Source organism: Phyllobates terribilis, unplaced genomic scaffold (genome assembly GCF_046119375.1).
Source record: "Phyllobates terribilis strain yellow unplaced genomic scaffold, ASM4611937v1 Scaffold_57__1_contigs__length_8443340, whole genome shotgun sequence".
NCBI lineage: Eukaryota > Metazoa > Chordata > Amphibia > Anura > Dendrobatidae > Phyllobates > Phyllobates terribilis.
Window position 1 is genome coordinate 7,178,936 of NW_027362817.1, and position 17,941 is coordinate 7,196,876.

Sequence of the window (17,941 nt, forward strand, 5' to 3'; positions counted from 1 at the left end):
AGGTTCTTCAAAGTAGCCACCTTTTGCTTTGGTGACTGCTTTTCACACTCTTGGCATTCTCTTGATGAGCTTCAAGAGGTAGTCACCAGAAATGGTCTTCCAACAATCTTGAAGGAGTTCCCAAAGATGCTTAGCACTTATTGGCCCTTTTGCCTTCACTCTGCGGTCCAGCTCACCCCAAACCATCTCGATTGGGTTCAGGTCTGGTGACTGTGGAGGCCAGGTCATCTGGCGTAGCACCCCATCACTCTCCTCCTTGGTCAAATAGCCCTTACACAGCCTGGAGGTCATTGTCCTGTTGAAAAATAAATGATGGTCCAACTAAACGCAAACCGGATGGAATAGCATGCCGCTGCAAGATGCTGTGGTAGCCATGCTGGTTCAGTATGCCTTCAGTTTTGAATAAATCCCCAACAGTGTCAACAGCAAAGCACCCCCACACCTCCTCCTCCATGCTTCACGGTGGGAACCAGGCATGTAGAGTCCATCCGTTCACCTTTTCTGCGTCGCACAAAGACACGGTGGTTGGAACCAAAGATCTCAAATTTGGACTCATCAGACCAAAGCACAGATTTCCACTGGTCTAATGTCCATTCCTTGTGTTCTTTAGCCCAAACATGTCTCTTCTGCTTGTTGCCTGTCCTTAGCAGTGGTTTCCTAGCAGCTATTTTACCATGAAGGCCTGCTGCACAAAGTCTCCTCTTAATAGTTGTTGAAGAGATGTGTCTGCTGCTAGAACTCTGTGTGGCATTGACCTGGTCTCTAATCTGAGCTGCTGTTTACCTGCGATTTCTGAGGCTGGCGACTCGGATAAACTTATCCTTAGAAGCAGAGGTGACTCTTGGTCTTCCTTTCCTGGGGCGGTCCTCATGTGAGCCAGTTTCTTTGTAGCGCTTGATGGTTTTTGCAACTGCACTTGGGGACACTTTCAAAGTTTTCCCAATTTTTCGGACTGACTGACCTTCATTTCATAAAGTAATTTAGGGCACTCGTTTTTCTTTACTTAGCTGCTTTTTTCTTTCCACAATACAAATTCTAACAGTCTATTCAGTAGGACTATCAGCTGTTTATCCACCTGACTTCTGCACAACACAACTGATGGTCCCAACCCCATTTATAAGGCAAGAAATCCCACTTATTAAACCTGACAGGGCACACCTGTGAAGTGAAAACCATTTCCGGTGACTACCTCTTGAAGCTCATCAAGAGAATGCCAAGAGTGTGTGACGCGCCCCCTGGGCCGCGTGGGGAACCTGGAACCGGGCCTTTTTGTAGATGCTGGCGGTTGTAGTCACCGTGGCGGTGACCCGGTCCCGTGGCTCAGGGCAGTCAAACTAAATGGCAGTCTATATGCTGAATGTCCGACTATGCCACCCGTGGATTGCGGTCAGAGTGAAGCACCGCTACAGGGCAGACCGCTGAGGCTGGTGTTGTGGGTGCAGCAGAGGATAGTACAACTCCCCACGGGAGGAGTATAGCCTCAGTGCAGTAAATAGGGATGTTGGTGGTGATGGTGCGCGGAAGCAGCAGTAACCACACGGAGTCTGTCATGCAAGTCAGGGTCTTTACTGTTGGTGGTATTAAGGGACCCGTCTGGATTACAGGTTAACAATGGAGACCTGGTCAGTCTGAGAGCAACTGGGAAATCCTGCTGGTCAGGGGGTGTTTGTAGGCCTACCGTGCTGACTTCACTCTTTCTTGGCTATCCCGCTGTAGTGTGGTGGTAGCCCACGTCCCTGAGTGTACCGTGTTGTTCTCACCCGTATGACTGGTGACTCGGGCCTTCCATACCTCTCACCCCTCTGGGGTAGTAGTGGTCCCTCTCGTGTGGCTGAGCCCCCGGGCTTCCTTGGGCCAGAGGACTTGAAGTCCCCTGCATGGTGGTTTTCTGCTGCTGGGCCTATAACCCTCACAGCCTCGGACTCCAGTGTCCGGCTTTGTAAGTCTGCTGACCTGTCCCTGCCTTGTCTCTGGCTTGTCTCTGGCTGGTCTCTCACTGGTCTCTCTAACCCCGCCTCAGATCCAGTTTATAAAGGGCAGGTTTCTCCCCTCCCTGGACTGAGGCAAGAGGTGCTGCATGCTAATTGTCCCTAACCAGGGAACCTCCCACCTGCTCTCAGACATGACATTGCTGTCACTGTGGCGACCAGACCTGGGGTGCCACATGTGCAAAGCAGTCATCAAAGCAAAAGGTGGCTACTTTGAAGAACCAAGAATATAAGACATATTTTCAGTTGTTTCACACTTTTTTGTTAAGTATATAATTCCACATGTGTTAATTCATAGTTTTGATGCCTTCAGTGTGAATGCACAATTTTCAAAGTCATGAAAATACAGAAAAATCTTTCAATGAGACGCCATGTTGTGTTTGGAGAGGCCCTGATGTACCTAAACAGTGGAAACCCCCCGCAAGTGAAACCATTTTGGAAACTAGACCCATCAGGGAACTTATCTAGATGTGTGGTGAGCACCCTGAACCCTCAAGTGCTTTACAGAAGTTTAGAACATTGAGCCATAAAAATAAAATTTTCACATTTTTGCAACAAAAATGTTTTTCAGCCTCCAATTTTGCATTTTCATCAGGGTAACAGGAGAAATTGCACCATGAACTTTGTTGTGCAATTCCTCCTGAGCACGCTGATATCTCATATGTGGGGGAAAACCACTGTTTGGGTGCACGGCACGGCTCGGAAGAGAAGGAGCGCCATTTGACTTTTTGAATGTAAGATTTACTTGAAAAATTAGCGGACCCCATGTTGCGTTTAGAGAGCCCCTGATATGCCTAAACAGTGGAAACTCCACACAAGTGACACCATTTTGGAAACTAGACCCCTTAGGGAACTTATCTAGATGTGTGGTGAGCACCCTGAACCCCCAAGTGCTTTACAGAAGTTTATAACATGGAGCCGTGAAAATAAAAAAATCAAACTTTTTCCACAAAAATTATGTTTTAGCCCCATTTTTTATTTTCACAAGGGTAAGAGGAGAAAATGGACCCCAAAAACTTTTGTTCAATTGCTCCTGAGTATGCCAATACCCCATATGTGGGGAAAATACAGTGTTTGGGCACGCTGCAGAGTTCAGAAGGGAAGGAGCACTGTGTGACTTTTTGAATGCAAAGTTGACTAGAATCTAGAGCGGAGTGTTTGGAGAGCCCCTGATGTGCCTAAATAGTGGAAACCCCCCACAAGTGACCCCATTTTGGAAACTACACCCCTCAAGGTTTTTATCAAGTGGTGTAGTGAACATTTTGAACCCAGAGGTACGACACAGAATTTGATAACATTAGGTCATCATATTGAATGTTGTTAGTAGTCTTGAGCGCAAGTGCTCGCTACTTGAGTTTGCATCGGGTACTCAGGTATGCACCATGTATCGGGGGTGCTCGAGTCCCCGCCAGCATGTTTCACGGTTATTAGACACCCCAAAAAAAAAACATGCTGGGATCGCTCGTGCATGGCAGGCAATCCCCGCAAGGTTTTTTTGTCCGCGAAGCATATGGAGCAGAGACTCGAGCATGTCACTTGAGCACCCGCTATACTCAGTGCATACCCAAGCACCTGATGCAAATTCAAGTAGAAAGCACTTGCGCTCAGCACTAGTCACCATATCCTCATCTTTTTTTTTTTTTACTTTTGAAAAAAATCCCAACCCTAACCCCAACCCTAATCCTAGCCCAACCCTAACCTAACCCTAACCCCAACCCTAGCCCAACCCTAACCCTAGCCCAATCCTAACCCTATCCCAACCTTAACCCTATCCCAACCTTAACCCAACCCTAACCCCAACCCCAACCCTAGTCCAAACCTAACCCTAGCCCAACCCTAACCCAACCCTAACCCTAGCCCAATCGCAACCCTAGCCCAACCCTAACCCCAACCCTAGCCCAACCCTAACCCCAACCCTAGCCCAACCCTAGCCCAACCCTAACCCCAACCCTAACCCTACCCCAACCCCAACCCTAACCCTAGCACAATCCTAGCCCAACCCTAGCCCTAGCACAACCCTAGCCCTAGCCCAACCCTAACCCCAACCCCAACCCTAACCCTAACCCTAGCACAACCTAACCCTAGAGTTTATTTTTTACACAGTTCTTTGTGCTGTATAAGTGATTAGATGACTTTATTCTTTGGGTTGGTGCGATTACAGCGATACCAGATTCATATCGGGTTTTTATGATTGACAGCTGTCACACACTAAAAGACACATTTTTTTGTAAAATCTAGTTTTTGCATCGCCATATTTTGAGAGCTATAATTTTTCCATATTTTGGCCGAGAGTCACGTGATGGCTTATATTTTCCAGGATGAGTTGACGTTTTAATTGGTGCCATTTTCAGGCACGTGACATTTTTTGATTGCTTTCTATTCCGATTTTTGGGAGGCAGAATAAAAAAAAAAAACAACAATTTAGGAATTGCTATTTTTTTTTTATTCTGTTCTGCGTGTGGTAAAATTGATAAGGCAGCGTTATTCTTCGGGTCAGTACGTTTACAGCGGTACCACATTCATATTGTCTTTCTATGTTTTGGTGCTTTTACACAATAAAATCTATTTTATAGGAAAACATTTTTTTTTGCACTGCTTTATTCTGAGAGCTATAACTTTTTTATTTTTCGGCTGATGGAGCTGTATGGTGGCTTGTTTTTTGCGGGACAATATGACGTTTTCAGCGGTACCATTTTTATTTATATTCGTCTTCGCGTGTTATTCCATTTTTTGTTTGGAGTTATGATGATAAAGCATTGTTTTTTGCTTCGTTTTTTATTTTATTTTTTTACCGTGTTCACTAAAGGGGTTAACTAGTGGGACAGTTTTATAGGTCAGGTCGTTCTGGACGTGGCGATACCAAATATGTGTACTTTTATTTATTTATTTATTCTTTTTTCATAATATTTTTTGATGGGTACTTTATATTTTTATTTTTGGTGGATTTTTTTTATATTTTCACTCCAATTTTTTTTTTCATTTTTTAACACTTTTTTTTACTTTATTCTTTGTCCCACTGTGGGACTTTCACTTTTTTTAATTCTGATCACCTGTATAGCATAGGGATGGAGCACCATCCCTGTGCTATACAGGCTGTCATCGCTGCAGATGCAGAAGATACTTTGGTAATGCCCTGCACATGACCAAAGTATCTTCCTGCTGTCTGGTGACCCGGATGTTGTCATGACGACATCGGGTTGTCATGGTAACATCCAGGAAGCCACGGCAGACAGCGCTGGATGCCACGAGGGATGAGTATCGCGATCACCTCCCCTTGCCACCGCAATGCTGCAATCGACTTCGATCGCAGCATTGTGGGGGTTAATGTGCCGGGAGCGGTGCGGGACCGCCCCCAGCACATAGCTCCGGGTGTCAGCTGTGACAGTCAGCTGACACCCGGCGGCGATCACGCCTGCACAGCCTGTGTGCGGGCACGATCACCATGATGTACTATTCTGTACCTGGCTCTTAAGTCCCAGGGTGCAGGTACGGAATAGCACGTCATGGGCCAGATAGGGGTTAAAGAATATTTTGGGATTATTTTTACTTTCTCTGCCAATGAGTCTCTCTGTCTCAATCTTTGCTGCCTTGATTTGGTTTTTACAGAATTTATTTAATTTACTGTATTTATTTAATGCCTCATCACTACCTACTTGCTTTAGCTCTCTAAATGCTTTCTTTTTGTCACTTATTGCGCCCCTTACAGCTTTATTTAGCCATAGTGGTTTCCTCCTATTTCTAGCATGTTTATTCCCATAGGGTATATATCGTGCACAGGTCCTATTCAGGATGCTAATAAATGTCTCCCATTTGCTTTGTGTAGTTTTATGTCTCAGGAAATTGTCCCAGTTTATTTCACTAAGATCATCTCTCAAACATTGGAAATTTGCCTTCCTGAAGTTTAGTGTCCTTGTAACCCCTCTACTACACACCTTATTAAAGGATACATGAAAACTTATTATTTTGTGATCACTATTACCCAAGAGACCCCAACTCATATATTTGATATGCGGACTGGCCTGTTGGTTAGTATTAGGTCTAGCAGTGCCCCCCTTCTTGTTGGGTCCTGAACCAGTTGTGAAAGGTAATTGTCTCTCATAGTTGTCAAAAACCTATTACCTTTGCTTGAACTACAGGTTTCTGTTCCCCAATGTATTGCAGGATAGTTAAAGTCCCCCATAATAATGACTTCTCCTTGAGTCGCTGCTTCATCTGTTTGCTTTATGAGGATATTCTCCGCTGTTTCCATTATTTTTGGAGACTTATAACAAACCCCTATCAGTAATTTATTATTAGAGTGATCTATTCCAAGTGTTTAGTGTTTATTTCTGTTAATATTGATGATTTTGGCTTACAGCCAATGAAAACACAAAACTCATTATCTCAATAAATTAAAATAATGAACAAAAAACACATGCAAAGGCTTCCTAAGCATTTAAAAAGGTCCCTTAGTCTGTTTCAGTAGGCTCCACAATCATGGGGAAGACTGCTGACTTGACAGATGTCCAGAAAGCAGTCATTGACACACTCCACAAGGTCCCAGAGTTCCAATTTTCATTTGGAAATCAAGGTCCCAGAGTCTGGAGGAAGAGTGGAGAGGCACACAATCCAAGCTGCTTGAGGTCTACTGTGAAGTTTCCACAATCGGTGATGGTTTGGGGAGCCATGTCATCTGCTGGTGTAGGTCCACTGTGTTTTATCAAGACCAAAGTCAGCGCAGTGGTCTACCAGGAAATTTTAGAGCACTTCATGCTTCCCTCTGCCGACAAGCTTTTTGGAGATGGAAATGTAATTCTCCAACAGGACTTGGCACCTGTCCACACTGCCAAACGTACCAATACCTGGTTTAAAAACAACAGTATCACTGTGCTTGATTGGCCAGCAAACTCGCCTGACCTTAACCCCATAGAGAATCTATGGGGTATTGTCAAGAGGAAGATGAGAGACACCAGACCCAACAATGCAGTCAAGCTGAAGGCTGCTATCAAAGCAATCTGGGCTTCCATAACACCGCAGCAGTGCCACAGGCTGATCGCCTCCATGCCACGCCGCATTGATACAGTAATTGATAGTCCAAATTCCAGACCATCATTCTTAGTTTATTATGTGAAAAGGAGCTTGTACCCTGTTATCAAATAGAGAAACTCATCTTGCAATTTACAAAATAGGCCATTGAGTTCATAATTCTCATTAAAACATAATATTTTATTAAGTAATATATAAAAACATTACATACTCAAGTACAAAAAAATTGAAATATATATGAAGCTAGACAGTATAAATACCCAGTATATGGGCAGTGTTACGCTCACACCCGGACTGACTGGCATGAGCGTGGTTAGTGGTCACAATGGGCCATGAACTGAGGAGTGCCTGGAGGGGCATGACTTAGGGCCTCGCCAGATCTGACCACGAACACATGGCGGCTTAATGAACTCCGTGCTATGAGGAGGGACGTAGGAGGTGGCCCAGGTGCTACTCCAGGTCAGACCCCGGTCACAGCTGTTGACCCACACTGGGGAATGCAGGAACGGGCAGGCATGGCTGGTATGCTGACAGGCGGGTACTGGCAGGCACGGCTGGTATGCAGACAGGCGGGTATGGCTGGTATGCAGACAGGCGGGTACGGCTGGTATGCAGACAGGCAGATACTGGCAGGTAGGAACGCAGGCTGGATAGGGACCAGTACAGACTGGGATACAGGAGCAGAGCCACAGGTGCGGTGGACAAGCAGAGCAGTGCAAAACCGCAGGTGCGGTGGACAAGCAGAGCAGAGCAAAACCGCAATTGCGGTGGACAAGCAGAGCAGAGCAAAACCGCAGGTGCGGTGGACAAGCAGAGCAGAGCAAAACCGCAGGTGCGGTGGACAAGCGAGGCTGAAAAGAGAAGAGTGAAACCGCAGAGCAGAAGGTGCAGGCAGACTGGACAGGGCTCTGTTCACATGAAACAGACTTGGAAACACAGGAAGATAGTTAGAACACAGGAGGTAGATACAGAGGCAGGGAGACGGGACAAGCAGAACCAGATACACACAAGTTACTTACAATGAAGTAGCGAGTGGACACAAAACTCACAAACAGAAGTACAGAGACAACGAGTTGGAGTTAGGTGCAGGTTCAGACACTGCAGGAAAAGGGCAGGTACAGACATAGATACAAACAGATAACGGGCAAGGACACAGTTCAGACAGGAACTGAACCCGGAACAAGATACAGGAACGAGCCTGGGATCTCAGCCCCCAGGGTGGCATAAACAGACTAGAAGTCACAGATACAGGTAACGGGCTTGGCTATACAGCCCCCAGGGTGGCGTAACAGACTAGAAGTCACAGATACAGGTAACATACCAGGGTATACAGCCCCCAGGGTGACGGAAATAGACAAGATACAGGACAGGACCTGGCAATGCAGTTACACAGAACACACTGAAATAAAGTGTTGCTCAGGCACTTCCTACTGGGTGGAGGGGGTTTAAGTATCCAGTGACTCACAGCAATAGGCTGGGGACGCATTAAGACTGTGCACACTGTAACTTTAAGAATCACGCAGTAACCTCGCCGCCGCCCTAAGCAATCAGACAAGAGACATGCACACAGCAAGTAATGGAGCAAAGTGTGCAGCCTGGACTGATAGGTAAGTTGGTGGTCTTGCATGGTGGGAGATGGTAAGCCATGCCAGCACGCCGCCAGGGATGTTACAGGCAGGAGAAATCCACTTGACAACAGGGAGTATATTAGTAGCAATGTTTTACAGCAAGTTAAAGGGCAGCATACAAGGTAACGCAGTAGTATTATAAAGTCCCATATGCACTGGAAACTGAAGATCCCAGTGCATACAGCCTCCCATGTAAAATGTCAGCAAGTGCCTGGTAGCACAAAGGGAACTGAAACAGATACAGCAGTTTACTTGCGGTTCTATGCTGTATGGTCTTATTAACTAGAACCAATGCCACAGACAAATCAACAGAACAATGTCTAGTATTTAATGAAAAAGATAATTTCATTACCCATAGTCAGGTGCCAAGGAGAGCCTCCAACCCAGACCCCGAACGCGCGCTTTCGCTCTTGCTTCCTCAGGGGGTGTTGCCATAACACTCTCTAGGTCTCCATTTATCTGTCAGGACCTTCCAATCACATGGTCGGCATTGTCCGTCCAATAATATTCACTATATGCTGCACATGCGCACCCGCCCACCATGGTCACGGCCGCTCCTCCACCCATCAATTCCCCGCAGCAGCCACAGGACGCCGTCGGCACCAGACAGCAACCATGCAAGTGCGGCAGGGAACCGCCGGCAGAGGGCTAGACACCGCAACTCACGACCACGGGGGAGCGTGTGCATCATCCCCAGTAAAAATAATCAGTGCATAGGTATTACCCCATGCATTCTTGCAAAGGGCTTACCAGTTACCTTTACCACAGTGCCTTTTGATTATAATTATAATATATTAACCAAGCATAAAGTGCAAATGTGCTAAAGTGCAGACTTGTATATATACCTAACAACATTTTATCTCTTAATATTATAGTTTTACTCTCCTTCTTTCCTCTACCTTTTGGTCTTCCATATGTTTCCATAAATAAGAAAGACCAATATAGTATACAGTTAAATTGAAAACAAGAATCAGCCAATATGTGTCTACCATTACATTCCACATCAATACATATTCCACTGTACAAATCAATTCATTACCAATAAATATTAATACTGTGTTATGAGGATGTAACCAATTATATGGCATGTATAAAGAGACATTTCGAGGTGAAGTTAGATCTAAAGAAACAGAGTCACTACATATTTGATGTTCGTGGATACATCTGCGATGCTTTTCGTTTTTGATGAGCCTCTTCCTGAAAGGTACAACCCAGAAGGTCTTGTCCCACATGATGTCCCTGACCTTTGCACATGATAAGTAACATATAGGGCAATCTTAAGGGATGAGAACATACATAAAATTAAAAAAATTAGTATGATATATTAAAAACACATAAATATAAAAATAACAATCCATATGGTAATAGAGACCATATTAATAAAATAATCCACCTTAGTGTAGGGGGGAAGTAGAGAGAATTTCAGAAATCTCCAAATTACAAATATGAGGAGAATCCCAATGACTCATTTAGCCCCTGCGGGACCATTGTTCCCAGAATGGTGATCCACCGGCATTCTTTTTGTGCTGGGAGATGCTTTATATCCCCACCCCTAATGCCACATTTTATACATTCTATTCCCCTAACCATAAATGACTTAGGATTGCACTGCTGGAATTTCTCATAGTGGCGGGTTATTGTTTTAAGCTGAGATATGTCCGTCACTGTTTCTGCCGCAATAATGTCTCTCACGTGCACGAGTTTTAAGTTAGCTTGATGTCAAACCAACATATATTTTGGGACAGCTACATTCAGCGTAGTAAATTACCTGTGTTGTACAACAGATAATGTGCTGCCTTATTTTATATGTTTTATGTCCATCAGCCGAAGTGAAAGTTGTTGCACGTGATATATTTTTGCATGCGATACAATCGCCGCAAGGGAAGCAGCCAGGAGATGGTCCACGCGTACCAAAGGGATTTGCCTGTGTAGGAATATAATGACTCTTTGTCAATAGGTCTTTTAGATTCCTACTAGAGATGAACGGTGTTTGACTCGAACTGTTCGCCATTCTCAAATTCGAGCTGTTTTGGGCGGTGTTCAAGCCGTTCGGCGAACATGAACAATTTGAAAAAAATTCAGCTGTTCGAGGTTATGTTCGATAACTGTTCGTGCACCAAAATCATAACTGGATTTTTTCTCAATAATGCTGAAAATTAAAGTTAATACGCAGTTTGAGTGTACAGCGGGGCGGGGGGAGGGGCAGGGGATGGATCTCTGCATAAGTAATGAAGATCTCCATTTTTTTTCTCTTTCCCGCATTTACAGTGGGGAGGTGCAATCTGTCAGCCTATCAGCAGCGCACACACGGAGCGAACTGCTTTTTTTCACACAAGCAAGGGCATGTGTCATTGGCAGTGTATGTCACATGTCCTTGCCCTATAAGACCCAGCCATTTTCCCCGTCGCCACCATTTTCTCACTGCTGCAGCTGAGTGTTAGATGGCACCGCTGTTGCTGTGTGCGCTATACTTTCAGTGCTAATTTCAAGCCAATTTTCGCGCAAATCTACAGATAGCTTGGGAGTAGGGAATAGTTGTGATTGCAGTCCTTTTGAGGACTAGGTTACATCATTTCCTACGACTTTTATCAGGCAGGTCTGTGCTCTTAAATAGATAGGTTGGGAGTAAAGACTAATTGTAATTGCAGTCCTTTTGAGGGCTAGGATACATCAGTTCCTATCACTTTTATCAGGCAGGTCTGTGCTCTTAAATAGATAGGTTGGGAGTAAAGACTAATTGTAATTGCAGTCCTTTTGAGGGCTAGGTTACATCAGTTCCTATCACTTTTTGCCAGGCAGCTCTGTGCCAGTGCTGTGCAAGTTTTTTTCACAGCATTTGGCTAAATCTAGCAAAGCAAATCCTTTTTGGCCTCTTGCAGTGTGTGTTAGTCAGTGGAGCAGCCTATCTGTGTTGCAAGCTACACCACCTGTGTATAGAATACAATCTTTTTTACTGCACCTAGTGAAGTAAAACCTTTTGGGCATAGCAGCATTTTATTAGTCCATCTATACTAACCTCCACCAGGTTGCAAATTCAAAATAATTTTTATCTGCATCTAGCTCTGAAAAAATATTTGGGCTTCGGCTTGTAGCAGTGTGTGGGACTTGTTCTATTAGTCCATCTATACTAACCTCCACCAGGTTGCAAATTAATAATAATTTTTAGCTGCCTCTTGCCTGTAAAATAATTTTGGGCATAGTAGCAGTGTGTGGTACTCATTGTATTAGGCCATCTATACCAAGCTCCACCAGCTTTGAAATTAATAATAATTTTTTGCTGCATCTAGCCCGGAAAAATTTTTTTCTTCCCAATAGTGGTAGCAATAGAAATATGGGGCGCGCTCCTGGCTAACAAAAATATACGCTTCATAGCAAAAAACACCAGCCTAGCGCACTGCATTAATAAGATGGCATCATCGTCTCTCCCGTCTACGCGGGCTAGCATTCCTGTGCCTAAAACACAATGCATGGGTCCGCGCTAGCCACAATGCTGAGGGGGCTAAAGCTGCTGCTAACGCTTTATCACAATTCAATTGGCAGATTTTCACAGAGCTCCTCCCCAACGCCCACCCATCGGGCAACAGTTGCCCACCTTCCCTATGGGATCTAGTGGCGAATAGTTGATGCCATTAATCAGAGCGTCAGTTGCTCCGTCGACGTGGCAAGCATACGGTAAGGCATGGGAAGAGTGGCAAGACTAGTAGCAGGCAGACGGGTTGACCAATGTGAACAAGCCAGATTACAAGCCACCATAGAATTTCTCCACCAGCTAATGATGAGGGGCATATCAGGGGCGTCAGCGCAGCGGTGTCTGACCCGAGTAGCATTTCACTTCCAACTACTGAATTGGGGAGATGTGACAAAGAGATTCATCATCAGACAATCCATAAAAGGGTGGAAAAGAGGTCAGCCAAGTCAGGAGTGTAGACGTCCCGTCCCGTGTCACTAAAACTGATTTCTCACATCATATCCCTAACACCATTAACATGACACTCACAATTTGAAGCAACACTACTGTCTACTGCATTTGCGATCGCCTTCTTCGGGGCGCTATGCATAAGCGAATTAGTCCCTCAATCCAAAATTACCACCAGTGGAGGCTTATTACACCAGGACGTAGTCATAGCCAATTATGCAATACGTCTACGCATACGCCAATCGAAAACGGTTCCAGCGGGCAGGTGCACTTGGGTACTTCTACAACCCACAAATGGTACACTGAGTCGGGTAACAATAGTAAAAACATATATAACCATCAGATCACAAAGTAATTTCTTCCTATCACACATTGATGGAACGCCATTATCAAGATACCAGTTCCAAGCTATGTTTAATAAATGCATAACATCGGCAGGGAACCACCCCAAAGATTACGGGACACACTCATTCCGCATAGGCGCGGCCACGGAAGCAGCAAGAGCAGGACTGTCAGAAACGGAAGTTCAGAGGATAGGGAGATGGCGATCCACATGTTTGGCAAGATACATAAGACGGGACTTGTTATCATAACGTGGTTTGTTTCTTTTACAGGTGACGCTAAGCCAACAGTGTGGGTGATAGGCCACTCGTATATATATTGGGCAGAAAAAAGGGCGAAAGTCCGCCCAGGCGGGAGGAAATTAGAGTTTCATAACACATATTTCAACTGGAGAGGTATTAGAGGCCTGCTATGGCCACAGGTACTAATGGAGGTAATTAAGGTAGGGAGAGAGGCAAGAGGTCCGGTCATCTTAGTTATACAGGCCCGGGGAAATGACCTAGGTCATCACAAGAGCGCATAACTAATGGCAATAATGAAACTAGACACTGAGCTCTTCAGAGAATTTTTCACAAAACTAACTATAGTATGGTCAGAGATTGTGCCGATAGCGGTATGGCAAGGTGCGCGAGACATCACGGCCATCGAACGGACAAGGCGGGTAATAAATATTCAGATGGCAAAATTTAGAAGAGACAGAGGCGGTGTAGTGACACTACACCGACAACTGGAAGGAGATAAAGCAGGCCTCATATAGCCCGACGGTGTTCACTTAATGGATATTGAACTGGACATATTCCTGTCAGGACTCCAGGACGGAGTGGAACAAGCATTAAGAGTGATGGATGGAGGTCAGAGTCCTGGATACGAGTTTGCAGGATCCTCCGTGGCCTGGAAATAGAAAGGACATGTTGGAGAGTTACACTTGTTGGCCACCTTGCCGGTGTGGAGACCCAGGTCATGCTGCAAAAAGCTGAATTATTTTAGAAATAAAATGCCTTTCTAATGTAATGAGTATAAAGAGTTAATAAAGCTGTGACCGATCCTCACCCATCCAGTTGTAAGAGTTACATTATTGTATTGTCAAGGAAAGGGGGGCGGTAGGGGGGCTGAGCGTCTGGGTTTGGTTGGGGGTCCCCACAGTCTGCCTAGGCTAGATGCATTTAAAAATTCTTATTAGATACACAGGCGGTGCAGATTGCTTCGCAGCTGGGCTACTACGCCCAAAGTATTGCCTAGGCTAGATGCAGTTAAAAATTCTACGCTGACTAGCAGACACTGAAGCTTTGGAGCAGACCTCTGAGTAAACAGCTCTTCAGACTCAACCATATGTGTTACCCCAAGCCATAGTGTATGTAGTTTCTTACAGTTAAAAGGGGGGGGGAGCGACCCAACGCACCTGGAATTGATGATGCCAACGTCACATAAAACACAGCAAGGGGACTCCAAAAAGAGTCTCCATTTTTTCCAAAAATTGTGGCACAGACACCACTTAAGTGGCATCAATTGCCCCAGAGTTGCTTAAAACGGTTGGTGAGGTGATTTTATCAAATCCTTAAGCTTTTAGTCTCCCCAGGATGACACAGGGGTAGAAAAGTCCTTGCGGATCCATGATTTGTTCATCTTTATGAACGTGAGTCTGTCTACATTCTCAGTGGACAGCCGCGTGTGCTTATCTGTCAGCACACCACCAGCAGCGCTGAACACATGTTCAGAGAGAACGCTGGCTGCAGGGCATGACAAGATCTCCAAGGCGTGAGTGGAGAGCTCCGGCTATTTTTCCAGATTGGAAGCCCAAAATTAGCAAGGGTCCAGTGACACAGTCATAGCTTCGATGTTCACTTGGAGATACTCCTGTACCATCCTCTCTAGGCGTTGACTATGTGTCAGACTTCTTGTCTCCTGTGGCCTTGCAAAGGATGGTCTAAAAAAGTGGTGAAACGTTTCCACAAAATTGCTGTTACCAGCAGATACTGTGTTACTGTTACGGTTTGAGTGATGAAGACTAGACAGTCCCACGGTTTGCAATTTAGAACTGTGAGATTCACTACGTGCACCACTGGTGTTTTGTGGAAAAGCACATGTAAGATTCTGCAAAAGCCTCTGCTGATACTCCTGCATGCGTGAATCCCTTTCTATGGCAGGAATTATTTCGGCAAATTTACTTTTGTACCGGGGATCTAAGAGTGTGGCAACCCAGCAGTCGAGATTACTTTGAATTCTGACAATCCGAGGGTCATGTTGCAGGTAGTGCAACAAGAAGGCACTCATGTGTCTTGCGCATCTAGGAGGACCAAGTCCTTGTAGTGTTGGTAGCGAGGTAAGAATCATGCTTCCTTCCTCTGCCCTCTCCCCCCAACCTAGCACAACAGAAATGTGATCAAGGTCTTCCTCATCGGATGAGTCTTACATGCCCATCGCCAGTTCGTCCTCCACTTCTTCCTTGGCTCCTGTACCTTCCTCAACAGTTTGTCTGCTACCATGCGCCCTGGTTAATCCCTCTCCCCCACCCTCCCATGCCTGCCGCCTTGGTGCTGCCGACCGTCTGGACATTGGAGATGTTATCCCTTCCGCATTTAACTCCTCCTCTACTTCCTCCACCTCCTCTTGTCCCACCACTTGACTCTGAAATCTGTTTAACGTGTGCTCCAGCATGTATATCACAAGAATAGTCATGTTGATAATGGCATCGTAGTCAGCACTAAACATCTTCGTCGCCATTTCAAAACTGTGCAGACGGGTGTGTGGAGCCCCTGAGGGTTCAATCTGCACAGAGGTACTACATCTCACCCAGAGGCATGGTATCTCACCCCCAGGAAAGGAAGGAGTATGGCTCGGGACCTAGCTGGTGGGAGGGTCCTATGTAGTGGGTGTGGGTGGAGAAAGCAGCTTAGGGGGGCACATGTCAGGGAGAGTATAAATAGGAAGCCATCTTAGAAAGAGCAAGCCAGTCAGAGGAGGAGAAGTGACAAGAGCAGAGGCTCTGCATGAGCTCTGCTCCAGAGGCGGGCCTAGCCTGGGAGGCCCAGGACTGAAGGAGAGAAGAGAGGAGTGGGAGCAGGAAGGCTCCAGGAACCGAAGGGACCCTAGGGGTACATGCCGTGCAGAAGGCGACCCGTACGCCCGCTGCTACCAGGAGGTAGAGGGGTCAGGCCAGATAAGGGGAACCGGTCCCTCAACTAGTGGAGAAACAGCAAGGCTCAGCTAGAAACCGGAGGCTGCAGCATTTCATGTACTGCAGGCCAAAGTCCACACCAGTCTCACTAAGAAGGTAGCCACATAGGACCCAGGGGACAGAATACACGTCGCCCGCCAAGGCCCGAGGATACAGGATAGAAGTGTCACTGGTTGTGAGGTGCAGGGAGAAGGCCAGAGAAAGGACACACAGAAGGGGGTCCTGCTAAGTACTCCAGAACTATCTGGGGGTGAACTGAGCCCCTCACTGAGTACGCAGAGCACGATGGGGGAGATTGCTCTGGTACCTGTAATCTGGACTGCAACAACTGTGAGTAAAGATCTTGGGACTGCATCACACTGACTCTGTGTTCATTACTGACTCCCTGTACTACAACCACCATCATCCACCCACACTGCCCTGAAGCTACACTCTTCCTGTGGGGAGTAATAATACCATTGCTGTAAAACCACCAGCTTCAGAGGACTGTTCCGCAGCGGCAGCCACTTTGGCCGCACTCCACAGGTGGCGTAGTCAGACATTATAAAACCCATATATACAAATTACGCTTGGATTGACCGCCCTGGGTCACGGACCGGGTCGCCGCCACAGTGACTACAACCCCCAGCGTCTACCGGCCCGGCTGTGGGTACCCCATGGCACAGGGGGCGCGTCAACTTCATAGGTCCCTGATCTGAGACCACTCCTGCAGCGTGATTTGCCCCACCTCTGGTTCTCGTTGGCCCAGGCTATACGTCAGAACGTATTGCACCAGGGCTTGTCGGTGCTGCCACAGTCGCAGCAACATGTGCAGAGTTGAATTCCACCATGTCGGCACATCGCATTTCAGCCGGTGAACTGGCAGGCCCAACGACTTCTGTAGAGATGTAAGTCGTTGAGCTGCGGGATGCGAACGGCAGAAGTGAGCACACAGCGACCGTGCCCTCTGCAGAAGGCCATCTAGTCCGGGATAGTGGGCTAAAAATTGCTGGATAACCAGGTTCAACACTTGAGCCATACAAGGCACGTGTGTGACATTGCCCCGGCGAAGGGCCGCACCCAGGTTTGCAGCATTGTCGCACACGGCCTTCCCTGGTTGCAGGTCCAGTGGAGACAACCATTCATGAAACTGGGTCTCCAGAGCTGACCACAACTTCTCAGCTGTGTGACTCACATTTCCCAGACCGCCTGATGCCGTTGAGCCCTGCTGCCAGCATAGTAAGGAGGTGTGCAGGATTCCTTCTGCGCAGTTAGAAAGCGGGTGTCATTACCAGACAGGCTTTGGGTGCAGGTGGAGGACCGAGAGGAGGTTGAGGAGGCAGAAGCAGTGGAGGAACTTCTAGATAAAGAGGATTGACGTACAACTCGTGGGGACGGCAAGACTTGGACAGCAGCCCCTTGTCCTGCTGTCACCATAGTTACCCAGTGCCCAGTCAGCGACATGTAACACTCATGTCCATGCCCACTCGCCCAAGTGTCTGTGGTGAAATGCACCCTGTCACACACAGAGTTTCTCAAAGAAGCGGTGACGTTGTGTGCGACATGCTGGTGGAGCTCAGGCACACCTTTCTTTGAGAAGTAGTGCCGACTGGGCATCTGGTAGTGGGGCACTGCAACGGACATAAGGTCTCAAAAATCCTCTGTGTCCACAAGGCAGAAAGGCAGCATTTTTGTAGCCAACAGCTTGCAGATGGTGAAATTCAACCTCTTAGCTTTGTCATGGCTAGGAGGAAATGGTCTTTTACTTGTCCACATCGGAGGGACCGAGGGCTGGCTGTTGTGCTTAGACGGGGTTGAGTAGGGTGTCCCCGGCAAACTTGCCGGTCTGTGAGGAAGATGCAGGCGGAAAAGTTAGGTTGCCTTGATC